The 15,593-nt window shown below is 46.9% G+C and overlaps 1 protein-coding gene across 2 annotated transcripts in view; it reads right to left on the reverse strand.

Annotated features, from left to right (window-relative positions):
• The window catches only part of LOC129710954 (semaphorin-6B-like), a 334,781-nt gene that overhangs the window by 249,739 nt on the left and 69,449 nt on the right, over nucleotides 1-15,593 (reverse strand). For both annotated transcript variants that reach the window (XM_055658270.1, XM_055658271.1), the window contains exon 2: nucleotides 3,887-3,975. The gene's annotated coding sequence lies outside the window, so the exon portion shown is untranslated. The remainder of the gene's footprint in view (nucleotides 1-3,886; nucleotides 3,976-15,593) is intronic.

The raw sequence follows: 15,593 nt of genomic DNA on the forward strand, positions 1-15,593 counted from the left end.
CCAGCATTTTGTGCCTATCTTCAGTGTAAAGCAGCATCTGCAGTTCCTTCCTCCTCACCCATTTGTGAGTCAAGTGGGCGATACTCACCCTGAGACTGACACTGAGTTGGGCTCAGAAAAGCAAGCAAGCAAGTGTATTTATACAGGACAGTTCAGCAACAAGGCAATTCAAAGTGTTTTACACGAAGCATTAAAAAGCAATCAAAAGCAATTAAAAACAGTCATTAAAAAGAATAGAAAATAAAAACAAGCTAAAGTAGACCAAGACAAGAATAAAATACAAGAATAAAAATGACAGTGGTGGAATGAATAATTATTAAATTTAATTAAAATTAAAAGTTAATTTGTCATCAGAGACGGCCCTCAGCCGATTACGCTGAAATAAACATCGCACACAAATATAATAGAACACAATGACTTTCTAGCTTCTGCCTGTGAAAGACCAGGCTCAGTGGTCAGTGCTCAGTGGCCAGTGGTCAGTGGTCAGGGGTCAGTGAGAAAGGGTCACAACCATGTTTTGCACCTTCCTGCATGGATTGCTGATAAAAAGTTCTCTTGACAACACCTGTGCTCAGGCAATGCAGATCTAAAGGAGATGAATATATAGAAACATAGAAAATAGGTGCAGGAGTAGAGGCCATTCGGCCCTTCGAGCCTGCACCCCCATTCAATATGATCATAGCTGATCATCCAACTCAGTATCCCGTACCTGCCTTCTCTCCATACCCCCTGATCCCTTTAACCACAAGGGCCACATCTACCTCCCTCTTAAATATAGCCAATGAACTGTGGCCTCAACTACCCTCTGTGGCAGAGAATTCCAGAGATTCACCACTCTCTGTGTGAAAAATGTTTTTCTCATCTCGGTCCTAAAAGATATCCCCCTTATCCTTAAACTGTGACCCCTTGTCCTGGACTTCCCCAACATCGGGAACAATCTTCCTGCATCTAGCCTGTCCAACCCCTTAAGATCCCCCCTCAGTTTTCAGACTTTACAGACAGGGATATTGGCACTTCACTAAATTAATTACAATTACAGGACACATTGTAGAAGGAGATTGTTGAGGTGTGAAAGGAATTAAAACATTTTTGTTTTACTTTGGTGATGGGTTCAAATGTCAGGACCAAAGAAAATGAAAATGATTTGTAAAAGGGTTGAACATCGGACATGGTCAAGGTGTAAGGGATCGCCGGTGAAGTGTTGAACATCAATACAGATACTGGCAGGCAGATAAACGCCTGAGGTGAGGCGTGATTGAGGGGTGCATGAGAGGTGTTGGCCATTGGTTGGCAAGGGGGACATGTTGAAGAATATCTTCTCTTCCTTTGCATCAAAGATGTATTCAAACAATCTATGTTTATATTCCATGTTCTTTGCATTGTGAGTAATATTGAATATTACTGATTAATATTGCCAATTATATTGCCAATTGAAGCAGCAGATTGCACAAAGGTCAGGGCAAATGTCGCTTTCTTGTGGCTGCCTTGTTTTTGAAATATAACTTCAGCCGCGTTGCTTTGATATCGCAGCTGTAGAAATCAATCAAGCCACGTTGCTCACATTGACGAGTATGAAACAGCAGTAAGGGAAAACATTCTTCTGTTAAAAAAAGACCTTTATAAAATGTGTTCAACTCTCTCACGAGGCAGATGCTTACATCTTGTTTATGACTCTGCACTATTGACATAGACATGAGCTAAACACAAACTGCTGGAGGAACCCAGCAGGTCAAACAGTATTGGAGGAAGATGGATGGATGTCTCGGGTCAGGAACCTTTTTCAGATTGATAGAGTAGTGCGGAAAGAGCTGGTAGAAAGATAGGGGAACGGCAAGAGTTGGCACGTGTGGGACGGGAACGGCAAGAGTTGGCACGTGTGGGACAGGTATGGCAAGAGATGGCACGTGTGGGACAGGGATATAGCAAGAGTTGGCACGTGTGGGACAGGGGAACGGCAAGAGTTGGCACGTGTGGGACGGGGGAACGGCAAGAGTTGGCATGTGTGGGACGGGGGAACGGCAAGAGTTGGCACGTGTGGGACAGGGATATAGCAAGAGTTGGCACGTGTGGGACAGGGGAACGGCAAGAGTTGGCACGTGTGGGACGGGTATGGCAAGAGTTGGCATGTGTGGGACGGGGAACGACAAGAGTTGGCATGTGTGGGACAGGGATAGAGCAAGAGTTGGCATGTGAGGGGTGGTTTCAGGCAAGGAGGTTCTGATCGGGGGTGAGGCTGGTGGAGATGGTGACTGAGGCTGGAGGTGATGAGTGGAGAAGAACAAAGGGTGGGAATGAGGAATCTGAAGAGAGAGGATAGTTCACTGCACAAGAGTGACATGTAGTAGAAAGGATAGAGTTTGTAGGCAGAATGAAGAGAATGAATGTGGTGCATGGGGTAGGGAGAGGTGGATGATGAATGGATGGAGCAAGTGAAGGAGGGAGAACAACTGGATGAGGGGGAGGGGTGAGTACTCCATAACACAAAGACCTGTTTCCAAATCACCTCCATCACCAAGATAAATCTTCAACTCGGAAAGGTATCTCCAACAATTAACAGAATTAACGACCAAACATTTGCTGAATGTTAGTAAGATTCTGGTAGGAGATACCAACGAGGAAGTCAGGGCAATCTTCCCACTTGGAACATTCATTGAGACACTTAGCACTAAATGTGGTAAAAATATCCTCCACTTAATTTCAGGTCCAATGAAATGGGGTCCCCATCAGCGTGACACTTAATGACAGATATTTGAACAGTTGCAATCTACATTCTGTTATAATACATTTGACAAAGTGGATGCCCCAAAGTACATCATCAAACAACATTTCACACACAAGGTTTCGAGATTGATGACCAATGGTTTGGTGAAAGCCACATGTTGTAACTGTTCCTTAAAGGAGAGAAGCATAGAGTTGGTATCACTGGCAAGGCAAACACATCTGGGAATGTACAACAGGCCAGACCCGGAGGAAGATGAGGCGATTACTTTTTCCTGGACTTTATTTGAGCGCTTTGCATACAATTGGTCATGGGAATGTGAAATTAGCGGATCTATCTCCAAACTCCAAATACAATGAACATTAGATGGGACAAAATGTTCTACAGATTTCATAACAGGGTAGACACAGGATGCTAAACGATAATATTATTGGGCATTGAGAAACTAAGCTAGGTTGGCAACTGACCAGTCTAATGTGATTACCTCTTTGTTCATTTCCTTGGTACTTGCCGTTTCCAGGCAGCCTGTCCCTTCATTGAGTTTTCTCAAACATACAAATAACCCGATTTAAACACAGTGACTGATATGCATTGATGATTTTGCCTGAGTGAAATTTATTGGGTGAAATGAACCATCCTGCCAACACCTAGAGAATAGCCCTGAACTATTGTCTACCTCATTGGAGACACTCGGGACTAACTTTGATCGGACTTTACTGGCTTTACCTTGCACTAAACGTTATTCCCTTTACCCTGTATCTGTACACTGTAAATGGCTCCATTATAATTATGTATAGACTTTCCGCTGACTGGTTTGCACGCTACAGAAGCTTTTCACTGAACCTCGGTACACGTGACAATAAACTGAATTGGAGTCAACTGAAAAAATGTTCAACAAAATAACTGCAAGTTCCAGTTCAGCAACATGAACACTCAAAATTGGTCTGAAATCTCGGATATTATTTCAGGTCGTCGACTTATTTACATTAAATAGGTGACTTTGAGATTATACGCCAATACTGCAAAGAACAGGTGTAGGGTTTCCAAAGGGTTTATGGACAAAACCTGCCCAGTGTGGACTAACTCACAGGAGCAGAAAGCGTGATTCACCAAAGCCTGCAATGAGGAAATTACAGCAGTAATTATCCAACCCGGTAAAACTCTTACCTAATGCCAAGGGTTGATGTGGGGGCTGATCCAGCTCATTACAATGACGATCGAGAGATGGGTGGGGTTCAGGTAGAACTGGACATCACCTGGAGAGAACAGAAGGTGATTCAGGTTAATCAGCAGCCCATGAATGCTGGCAGGTTCCACACACACACTTGCTAACATCTGCAATGTAGGAAGGTAGCGTTTATAGACAGTGTTAATTAAATTAGCAATCAACTCCAAGTCAAACCCTGGTTCCCTGCTGAGTTCCCCTGTGGGTAAGTGCACCGTATGGTGATGTGTGATTAGCCAGTCAGTTTGCCACCTGATCAGCCCTCTCTCTCTCGCTGCTCTCCTCACCTCCATGTTGCAACACTGGCCGCCAACACGGTTCATCCCCATTGTTCGTGGGGACGTCGCATGGTCACCTGTCGAGCCGCTCGCTTTACTGTCCCCCAAACTGAATGACCCTCACCATAACGTCATATGTGATAGGAGCAGAATGAGGCCATTCGACCCATCAAGTCTATTCCACCATTCAATCATGCTAGTGAAAGGGGGTGGGAGTGGAGGGAAGGGGCTGGGGGTGGAGGGGTGGGGGGTGGGGTGGTGTGGGTGTTGGTTGGGGGTGTGTAGAGGGGGGGGTGGAGGGGTGTGGGTGGGGGCGGAGAGGGAGGGGTGGAGAGGGGGGGTGGGGGGGGTGAGACAGATTAAAGAGCACAACAATGGCAGAATGTATTGACAAATGTTTTGACCTGTACCAGAGGGATTACATGTTCATAAATCATCGGGACAGAGTCAGGCCATTTGGCCCAACGAGTACGTTCATGGCTGATCGATCTTTCCCCCTCAACCCCATTCTCTCTGTAACCATTGCCACCCTTACAAGAACCTGTCAATCTCCACTTTAAATCACCCACTGACTTGGCCTCCACACCCCTCTATACCAGGGGTTCCCAACCCTCAATCATGGTAGTGTGGGTGGGAGGGGAAGGGAGGGGGGGGGTCGCCCCGTTTTATCCCCCGCAACTTTAATAGCACGCAACAATGTTATTCCACTTATTTATGAACAACTAATGATGAACAGATACCGGTATACTACAGCTAAACACACTCAGTCAATGAGAACAAATATGTACAAATCCACAATCAACAAATTTGCCCCCTAGGTAGGCGAAATGTACCCCTCCCCCCTGGATCGGGAACCCTTGCTCCAAGACAATGAATTCCACAGGTTCACCACCCTCTGTCGAAAACAATTCCTACTCATCACCTTTCTAAATGAATGTCCTTTTATTCTGAGGTTATGGTCTCTGGTCCTAGACTCTCCCACTAGTGGAAACATCCTCTCCACATCCGTTTAATGGACTTGGTGCAAGGGACAAAGGTATGAAGTGTGGTTTACTAGATAGGTGTCACATGGAGCTCTAGACAAGACCTGCTCACAGTTCAGTTCCAGTTTGCAGTTTATTGTCACGTGTACCGAGTTACAATGAAAAGCTTTTGTTGCGTGCCAACCAGTCAGCGCAAAGACTATACATAGAAACATAGGAAATAGGTGCAGGAATAGGCCATTCGGCCCTTCGAGCCGTCCACCGTGTACAGATACATGATAGGGGATAACGTTTAGTGCAAGGTAAAGCCAGCAAAGTCCAATCAAGGATAGTCTGATGGTCACCAATGAGGTAGATGGGAGGTCAGGACTGCTCTCTGGTTGTGGTGGGATGGTTCAGTTGCCTGATAACAGCCGGGAAGAAACTGCCCCTGAATCTGGAGGTGTGCGTTTTCACACTTCTGTACCTTTTGCCCGATGGGAGAGGGGAGAAGAGGGAGTGACTGGGGTGAGACTGGTCCTTGATTATGCTGCTGGCCTTGTCGAGGTAGCGTGAGGTGTAGATGGAGTCAATGGAAGGGAGGTTTGTGTGATGGTCTGGGCTGCGTCCACAATTCACTGCGATTTCTTGTAGTCTTGGACAGAGATGTTCCCAAACCGTGTTGTGAAGAGAGCGGTGCAGTCGCTGAGGAACCGATGCAGTGCTGCAAAGCCTCATTGATCACTCGTGCATGAGCGACATGCGAGTCAGTGAATGCCTCTCCAAATCCTCATGCACTGTGGGCTGCAGATACTGCACGACACGACTATCCCTCAGCATCAGGGCCAATGATGGATCAGTTCCTGTCATCCAGATTCACAACACTGTTTCACCGTGACCAACACTATCCCGCACGCAGCCCACAACATTCACACGCACGGCCTGATGCGATGCTCAGCGGTTCATTCCCCACTCAGCTGCACGGTGAAGGTGATGTGTAATCTGGGCAGCTGGAGCTGGCCAGCAGGGTGAGAGATATCTCCCTGTCACACCCTGCTGCGGAAGATCAGATCCACTAAAGCCACAGAGCCGGAGTTTAGAGTGGGGTAGTGTAGTTTACTTTAGAGAGACTAACGTTTCACAGAGTGCTGGAGTAACTCAGTGGGTCAGGCAGCATCTGTGGAGAACATGGATAGGTGACGTTTCACAGAGTGCTGGAGTAACTCAGCGGGTGCAGCAGCATCTATGGAGCTAAGGAAATAGGCAACGTTTCGGGTCGAAACCCTTCCGGGTTTCGGCCCGAAACGTTGCCTATTTCCAGAAGGGTTTCGGCCCGAAACGTTGCCTATTTCCTTCGCTCCATAGATGCTGCTGCACCATAACTCAGTGGGTCAGGCAGCATCTGTGGAGAACATGGATAGGTGACGTTTCACAGAGTGCTGGAGTAACTCAGTGGGTCAGGCATCATCTGTGGAGAACATGGATAGGTGACGTTTCACAGAGTGCTGGAGTAACTCAGCGGGTCAGGCAGCATTTGTGGAGAACATGGATAGGTGACGTTTCAGGTCGGTACTCTCACACCAACAAGGTGTAGTGGATGGGGGGAGGGTGGGAGAAGAGGGCGGAGAGGGGGATTCACAGTGGGGTTCAGATTGTGGACATACGTGCACACACTCAGAGACATCACGTTGAGCACACAGTGATTACCCTGCAAGACCCCAATCACTGGAACCCCCAGCTCATCTCCAAGGTCAGCTCACCACACTGACTGGGGACTGAACTAGAAACCTTCCTGCCCCCGCATGCCTTGTTTCTGCAATTACAACTGGCAATCCTGCAACGCCACTCATGATTTGTCTTAAAGGGACCCCGGGCAGTCAATAATTAAATCTGCTTTTCCGCAACTTCTGAAGGAGCAGAATGTAATTGTGTTCAGAATGCGCTGGAATAAACACTGACGGCAGCAGCTAACTAGGCAACAGAGCTTCCTTCCATGAAGCAGCACTAAACATGACAAGGATGTAATTTTACAGGCTAGTGCAGTAAGGATGCTTCTTATTCTTTAGTAAAGGATGGATATTGACTGTTTCCACCAAACTACAGGCAGTGCCCTTTAAATACTGATTCTTTAAATTGAACCGAGACGCAGGGAATCTTGGGGCCATTAGATTCAGCTGACATTACTTGGTTCACCGGGTTCTGTTTGAAAGGAGTAATGCAGCCAATCTTCTCGGCTGGACGACTCTGAATAGCTCTGAGTTGCCAGTGATCACGAGCCCAGGTGATTAGCTGGGAGGATCGGGGCTGGTCCTTGCCTGAAGCACAAGGCAGCACGGCAGCTCACACTCAGCTGGTTGGGTAACACTAATCAGTAGCTCACATGGAACAGTACAGGCCCATAGACCCACAATACCTGAGTCCAAGATCATCTGTGTAGGAAAGTCTGCAGATGTTGGTTTAAATTGACACAAAATGCTGGAGGAACTCAGCAGGACAGGCAGTCTAAAGAAGGGTCTTGACCCAAAATGTCACCTATTCCTTCTCTCCAGAGATGCTGCCCGTCCCACCACGATAACGTCATCTCGTCTGCCGGCACATGGCCCATATCCCTTCATTCCTGCATTTTGCTATTTACAGTAATAGCCTCTAAATCACCACTACATCCTACACTCCCCCAATCCCCCGGGCAGCCACCACCCTCTGCATAACCTTGCCCTCCACATCTCCGTACAACATTACCCCTCTCACTGGTTTCATTGTTCTGGCTGTGACACATGACAATAAAACACTCTTGACTCTTCAAGGGCCTGTCCCACTTGGGCATTTTTTCAGTGACTGCCAGCGTCATATCAGCGTCGCCTAAAGATTCTGAACATTTCAAAATCCAGCGGCGACAAAAACAATGTGGCGACACTTGAACAAACACCGCGGGTCAATACGTGATCGTGCCGTGAATTGTTCGTTGACCTGGTACGTCGGTCAATGATGCCGGCAGTCGCCAAAACTATCGGCAAATGGGACAGGCCCTTGCAGCAATACATCTTCATTTTTGTAAATGAGGACCAAGAACAAAAACTTCTTTCCCCACGAATCTTTGCGGCTGGTACGTATTCCCTCCAACTTCTCCACTGACATTTAGGGACCGATTCACGAGGAGAAGGTTTCATTTATGTGGTGACTTTAATATAAGAGAACACATATAAGGCATGTAATGGTATGTTATTTCACAAGAGTGGCACGGTGGCGCAGCGGTAGAGTTGCTGCCTCACAGCGCCAGAGACCCGGGTTCGATCCTGACTACGGGCGCTGTCTGTACGGAGTTTGCACGTTCTCCCCGTGACCTGCGTGGGTTTTCCCTGAGAACTTCGGTTTCCTCCCACACTCCAAAGACGTGCAGGTTTGTAGGTTAATTATTTGGGTAGACATGTGAATTGTCCCCAGTGTGTGTAGGATAGTGATCATGTGCAGGGATCGCTGGTCAATGCGGACAATGGGTCGAAGGGCCTGTTTCCGCGCTGTATCTCTAAATTAAAACATTTAATATTGAGTCATGCAGGAGATATGAAGGCAGATATCCATCCAAATGCTTGGTACAGGAGGTAGATGTTAAGGGATATTGAATGAGGAGAAGGAGATGGAGAGGTTTGAGAGGGAGTTTTGGACCTGAGGCCCCACCAGCTGTCTCTGTGATCTGCTTCACTTGGTTTGGAAACTGCTCCATCCAAGATCACAAAACATTGCAGAGAATTGTGGACGCGGCCCAGACCATTACGCAAACCAACCTCCCTTCCATTGACTCCATCTACATCTCACGCTGCCTCAGCAAGGCCAGCAGCATCATCAAGGACCAGTCTCACCCCGGTAACTCCCTCTTCTCCCAGGCTCCCAAGGCATAGGTTCAACCCCAAACCCAATGTCCATGCCCAAAACCCAACCCAAGGCCCAAATGCTCCAGGCCCAAGTCCCAAGCTCCTGGACTGTGGCCTAGGTCTAGGCTCCAGCCACTACAAGCCACAGACATGCCCCGAGCTTTAGTAGACTGATCCCGGCTCCTGAGTCCTGTCAAAGATGGGACAAAGATGCTCGTTATATTTCACAGAGTGCCCCCTGTGTTTTCTTCTTTCTCCCCTCTTTGACTCTTGAATCCTGGGCCACAATTTCCAGACTGAATGAATGTTGATCACCCTGAACAGCCCAGAGGGATGTTGTTTGGATGCGGGTGATGTTGTTTAGTTTAGTTTATTGTCACATGTATCGAGGTACAGTTAAAAGCTTGTGTTGCCTGCTAACCAGTCAGCGGACAGACTGGACATTGTTACAATCGAGACGTTACGCTGACTGGTTAGCACGTAACAAACGCTTTTCACTGTACCTCGGTACACGTGACAATAAACTAAACTGAAAACAACAGCATTGCTGGTGTAGTGCTCTGTGCCTGCCTGCCTGCCTCCACCAATGCATGCATCATTTGACCAATGCATGCATCATTTGACCAGTGCATGCATCATTTGACCAGTGCACGCATCATCATCATTTGACCAATACATGCACCAGTTGACCAGTGCATGCATCATTTGACCAGTGCATGCATCATTTGACCAGTGCATGCATCATTTGACCAGTGCATGCATCATCATCATTTGACCAGTGCATGCATCATTTGACCAGTGCATGCATCATCATCATTTGACCAGTGCATGCATCATTTGACCAGTGCATGCATCATTTGACCAGTGCATGCATCATTTGACCAGTGCATGCATCATTTGACCAGTGCATGCATCATTTGACCAGTGCATGCATCATCATCATTTGACCGGTGCATGCATCATTTGACCAGTGCATGCATCATTTGACCAGTGCATGCATCATTTGACCAGTGCATGCATCATTTGACCAGTGCATGCATCATTTGACCAGTTCATGCATCATTTGACCAGCGCATGCATGCACTGCAATGCGGTGCCAGAACATCTGCTCCTCCGCTCCACCACTGACTCCAGAATACACTTCACATCTGGCCCCTCAGCAATGTACCTGGAGCAGTGTTAGTCAATGCTTAAGGTCATAAGGTCATGTGATAGGAGTAGAATTAGGCCATTCAGCCCATCATCTTCTCCGCCATTCAATCATGGCTGATCTATCTCTCCCTCCTAACCCCATTCTCCTGCCTTCTCCCCATAACCTCCGACACCCGTACTATTCAAGAATCTATCTATCTCTGCCTTAAAAATATCCATTGGCCTCCAAAGCCGTCTGTGGCAATGAATTCCACAGATTCACCACCCTCTGACTAAAGAAATTCCTCCTCATCTTCTTCCTAAATGAACGTTCATTAATTCTGAGGCTGTGCCCTCTAGTCCTAGACTCTCCCACTAGTGGAAGCATCCTCTCCACATCCACTCTATCCAGGCCGCCCACTATTCTGCATGGTCCCAGGGACTGGAAAGAAAGATTACTGGAAAATCATGAATTATATTTGAATTGATTTGCATATTATACAGGGTAAAATATAATTGAAGATTTGTAGTTGAACTGAAGATAAAATTCACAATTTGGTCTGGTAAATGAATTGCCAATAATCGGAATTACAACATAATCTTTAGTAATGAGCTTCATTGTATGAGAACCATTCACCTCCATTGTGGAGCTCATCACTGCAGGGAGATGTGGACATGGTGCACGCCACATGGGGGGGGGGGGGGGGGGAAGGCGGGGGGTGTTCGTGCCTCTATTTCTAACGCAGATCAAGCACACTGTGAAAGTACCAAAGTCAGACTGACTACTGAATATGTCTGTTCAACCTGACACCGCTCTGCCAAGCAGGAGGGTAAATCCCCTCCCCCCAGTGATATCTCAGTCCGAAACAACAAAAATTAGATCATCTCTCAAACAGACACGGGCAGACAAGAGTTTGGTGAATTGTGGCATTTTACCCCAGCATTCAGCCTGTGATCTGCAACCTCTTCAATCCTCACCCTGGCAATACCTATAATTACCTGCCTTTCCTCTCCTCTCACCTCATCTCTCATCCCCTCCTCTTTCCTCTCTCCTTCCCTCCACTCCCTCCTTCATTCTCTCCTCTCCCCTCCTCACTCATCTCTCCCCTCCTCCCTCCCCTCTTCCCTCCGCTCCTGCTCTCCAATTACAGAGTTAAACTCACCCAGATACACACTGTGCACATTACGAATTACAAAGGGATAAGGAATTAAATCGCTTCTTACCAAATGGGCTTAAAAACGACTGTTTGGAACTTCTAAGTAAAAACTGCAAACAAACAGCTTGACATATAGTAGGTGTGCATTGTCCATCCAGAGGATGCTATTGTGCTTGGAATATTTGTCACTGGGTCCTGTTCAATGACAGGTTTCCTGATAAGACCTCGTCCAATTCCCAGCGTACACAGTGAAGTCAGTGCTTTGTGTGTCTGCTGCTATCATGTTCACATCCCTCTCACGTTCCAGCCATTAACAAACTATCTTCTATCCTTCTTTATACAGGGCACAAAGCCACAAGTCCCGGATGTCCAGTGAGTAGAGACACTCCCCTGACATCAGTCTGAAGAAGGGTCTCGACCTGAAATGTCACCCATTCCTTCTTTCCAGAGATGCTGCCTGTCCTGCAGAGTTACTCCAGCACTTTGTGTCTATCTTCGGTTTAAACCAGCATCTGCAGTTCCTTCCCATACATTTTGCCCCCTCTGTATCTCTGGCTAAAGAGGCACACCTGTCCTCTCGAGGTTATGCCAGTGTGGTCAATGGAGCTGTGGCCGGACTCAGACCAGCAGTGCTGGGTGGCCAGAGGGAGAGGGCAAAGGGATCTGCCACATGCCCTGCTCCACAGTCATCCTGAAGAATCTGTAGATACTGGAAAGAGGGCAGGGTCAGAATACAACCGTACACTCTTTCAGAGTCGAACAAAACCAGACATCACTCACTGTATGAACAGGAGGCTGGTGTTTGGGACAAGGTTTCTAGTTGAATAGCAATAGTCACAGTTCTTTCCCCTGGGAAAGAGTGACAGGTTCTGGAGAGAGTGGACACATCCTGATTCAGCACTTTAACATAAACGTGCAGATGATGGACACAGAGTACTGGAGTAACTCAGCGGGACAGGCAGCATCTGTGGAGAAAAGGAATGGGTGACGTTTCGGGTCGAGACCCTTCTTCAGACCAAAACATCACCCATTCCTTCTCTCCAGAGATGCTGCCTGTCCCGCTGAGTTACTGCAGCTTTTTGTGTCCATCTTCAGTTTAAACCAACACTTACTGATGTTAAAGCAATATTTGGAAAGTGTCATGTTTGATTAGTACGGGTGTCAGGGGTTATGGGGAGAAGGCAGGAGGATGGGGTTGAGAGGGAGAGATAGATCAGCCATGATTGAGTGGCGGAGTAAACATGATGGGCTGAATTCTGCTCCTATCATTTATGAACATGTTTAGACTGATCCGTCATTCTCGTTTGGATTCCAATGTTGTAGACCGACCGGCAAACTAATTACGAATGCTTGAGTCAGGCAAAGTCTCCAGAAACCAACTCCCACCTGCATCTCAAACCAGTCAGTAGGAAGCAGCACAGTGGTTTGTCCTTGTACAGCAGCCGAGGGAACAGGTTTGTTTACTCATCTTAATATTTTATATCCACCAATGTAAAATTGGCCAACTCAATAGTTTGATGGACAAGGTCAAGGTTTAATCTCAATTGTATTATCATCTTAGAACATTTAGTTTAGTTTAGAGATAGTTTAGGGTTTGCCCACAGAGGTTGCCATGACCAGCAATCACCCGTACACCTGCATACTAGGGATAATCTGTAGAAGCCAATTAACCTACAAACCTGCACGTCTTTGGGATGTGGGAGGAAACCACGTGGCCACGGGGTGAACTTACAAACTCCGTACAGACAGCACCCGTAGTCAGGATCGAATCTGGGTCTCTGGCGCAGTGAGGCAGCAACTCTACCGCTGCACCACCGTGCCACCCAGTAGCAGAAGGAATGGGTGATGTTTCAGGTCGAGATCCTTCTTCAGACTGGGAGAACTTCAGGCTGTGTCCCGTATGTGTGTTCTGCTATCTCCAGTCTGAAGAAGGGTCTTGACCCGAAATATCACCTGTCGTTTTTCACCAGAGGTAAAGAACATTTTTTTTAGAGATACAGCATGGAAACAGGTTCTTTGGCCCATCGAGTCCACACTAAACATCGATCACCTGTTCACACTAATTCTGTGTTATCCCACTATCTCATCCACTCCCTGTACACCAGGGGGAAATTTCAAATTAACCTGCAAACACACACGTCTTTGGGATGTGGGAGGAATCCCACATCAGCTAGACATAGACTACAAGACCTACACCAAACCCAAACCAATTAGGAGCAGACGAGGGCATTCGATACAATTTGTGATCCCAGCTACAAAGACAGACGTGTACAGCAATTCATTCTTCCCCCACACACAATTAAAGCATGGAATAATCTCCACCCAACTATAGTTACCCAACCAGATGCAACTACATTTAAAGTAACTCTTTCTTCCCAATAACCCTTTCTGGCTTAATCCCTCCCTTCACCACCTCCAGTTTAAATTCCAGTTGGAATATTTTGGAGGACCAAGAACCAAACCAAGAACCAAGAATCCGGAGCTCCTGGAGAAAACCCACGCGGTCACAGGAGAGAGCGTGCAAACTCTACAGAGACAGCACCCGTAGTCAGGATCAATCTCTGTGATTTGTGACGCAAACTAGAACCAATGCTGCACAGACCAAGTCCTCCTTCAAACTACGTGAGAATAAGATGTCCACAGCCCTGGTCAAATAATCTGCTATAGAAACAACAGCTGCAGTAACTCAGCTGGACAGAGAAGGAATGAGTGACGTTTTGGTTCGAGACCCTTCTTCAGATTTGCTTGAAACATTCAGAGGCAGCTTAGCTTCCCGTTATGGCAGACAATGCCTGGACAAAGGAACTTACTTCCCAGAGTAATCCAAAGCTCAGTGCTAAACTGTGTCATTACAGCCGTCTATTGGTCATGTGGGTTTGTGATGTATCAAATAAAAGAGCTGCTTCATTTTGCTAATTACGGGAAGATGTAAAAATCGTCCTTGTCTGCATTCTATTGCTTGAATAACTAAAGGATTCAAATGGACAAAAATATAAATAATTTTAATGTAATTGGAGTTTTTTAATTAAGTGACATTCCTAATTGGGTAATGCGAGAACACTTGGCCATTGCTTCAATATTGCATGAGAGGAATACCATTAAAATAGATGAAATAAAGATTTTATGACCACAATTGAATTGCACATTTTATGAAACTATTACATTTTTTCCCCGCTAATGGGTGTCCAAGGATGAGAGTTCTTCCTTTCACGAGCATATGAGGAGCGTTTGATAGCACTGGGCATCGACTCGCTGGAGTTTAGGAGGTTGAGGAAGGACCTCATTGAAACTTACAGAATAATGAAAGGCATAGATAGAGTGGATGTGGAGAGGATGTTTCCACTGTTGGGAGAGTCTAGGACCAGAGGGCACAGCCTCAGAATTAAAGGGTGCTCTTTTAGACAGGAGGTGAGGAGAAATTTCTTTAGTCAGAGGGTGGTGAATCCGTGGAATTCTTTGCCACAGACGGCTGTGGAGGTCAAGTCAGTGGATATTTTTAAGGCAGAGATAGATAGATTGTTGATTAGTACGGGTGTCAGAGGTTATGGGGAGAAGGCAGGAGAATGGGGTTAGGAGGGAGAGATAGATCAGCCATGATTGAATGGCGGAGTAAACTCGATGGGCCGAATGGCCTAATTCTGCTCCTATCACATGACCTTATGACCCTTCTGCCTGCCACTGGCATCTATCCACTATTGGTACCACAGAAGGGACGATGGCAACCGATAGTTTCCAGCTTAATCAAACTGACCGGGATAAAGTGTGTAGGAAGGAACTGCAGATGCTGGTTTAAACTAAAGATAGGCACAAAGTGCTGGAGTAACTCAGCGGGACAGGCAGCATCTCTAGAGAGAAGGAATGGGTGACATTTCGGGTCGAGACCCTTATTCAGACTGACAGTCACGGGGAAAGGGAAACTAGAGATATAGATGGTGATGTGGAAAGATATAGTACAAATGAATGAAAGATATGCAGAGAGTGATGATGATAAAGGCACCTGGTCATTGTTAGCTGTGGGCTGGGTGAGAACGTGTTACAGCCAATGAGACAATAAGGACTAGGGTGGGGAAGGGAGGGGGTGCAATGGGTCAGTATTCAAGCGGCTGGGTTGTGTTGCCCAGGTATACGTCGCTACATGGAGGACAAGCCGCTGGGTTGTGTTGCCCAGGTATACGTTGCTTCATGGAGGACAAGCCGCTGGGTTGTGTTGCCCAGGTATACGTCGCTACATGGAGGACAAGCCGCTGGGTTG

The sequence above is a fragment of the Leucoraja erinacea genome, chromosome 29 (assembly GCF_028641065.1).
Source record: "Leucoraja erinacea ecotype New England chromosome 29, Leri_hhj_1, whole genome shotgun sequence".
NCBI lineage: Eukaryota > Metazoa > Chordata > Chondrichthyes > Rajiformes > Rajidae > Leucoraja > Leucoraja erinaceus.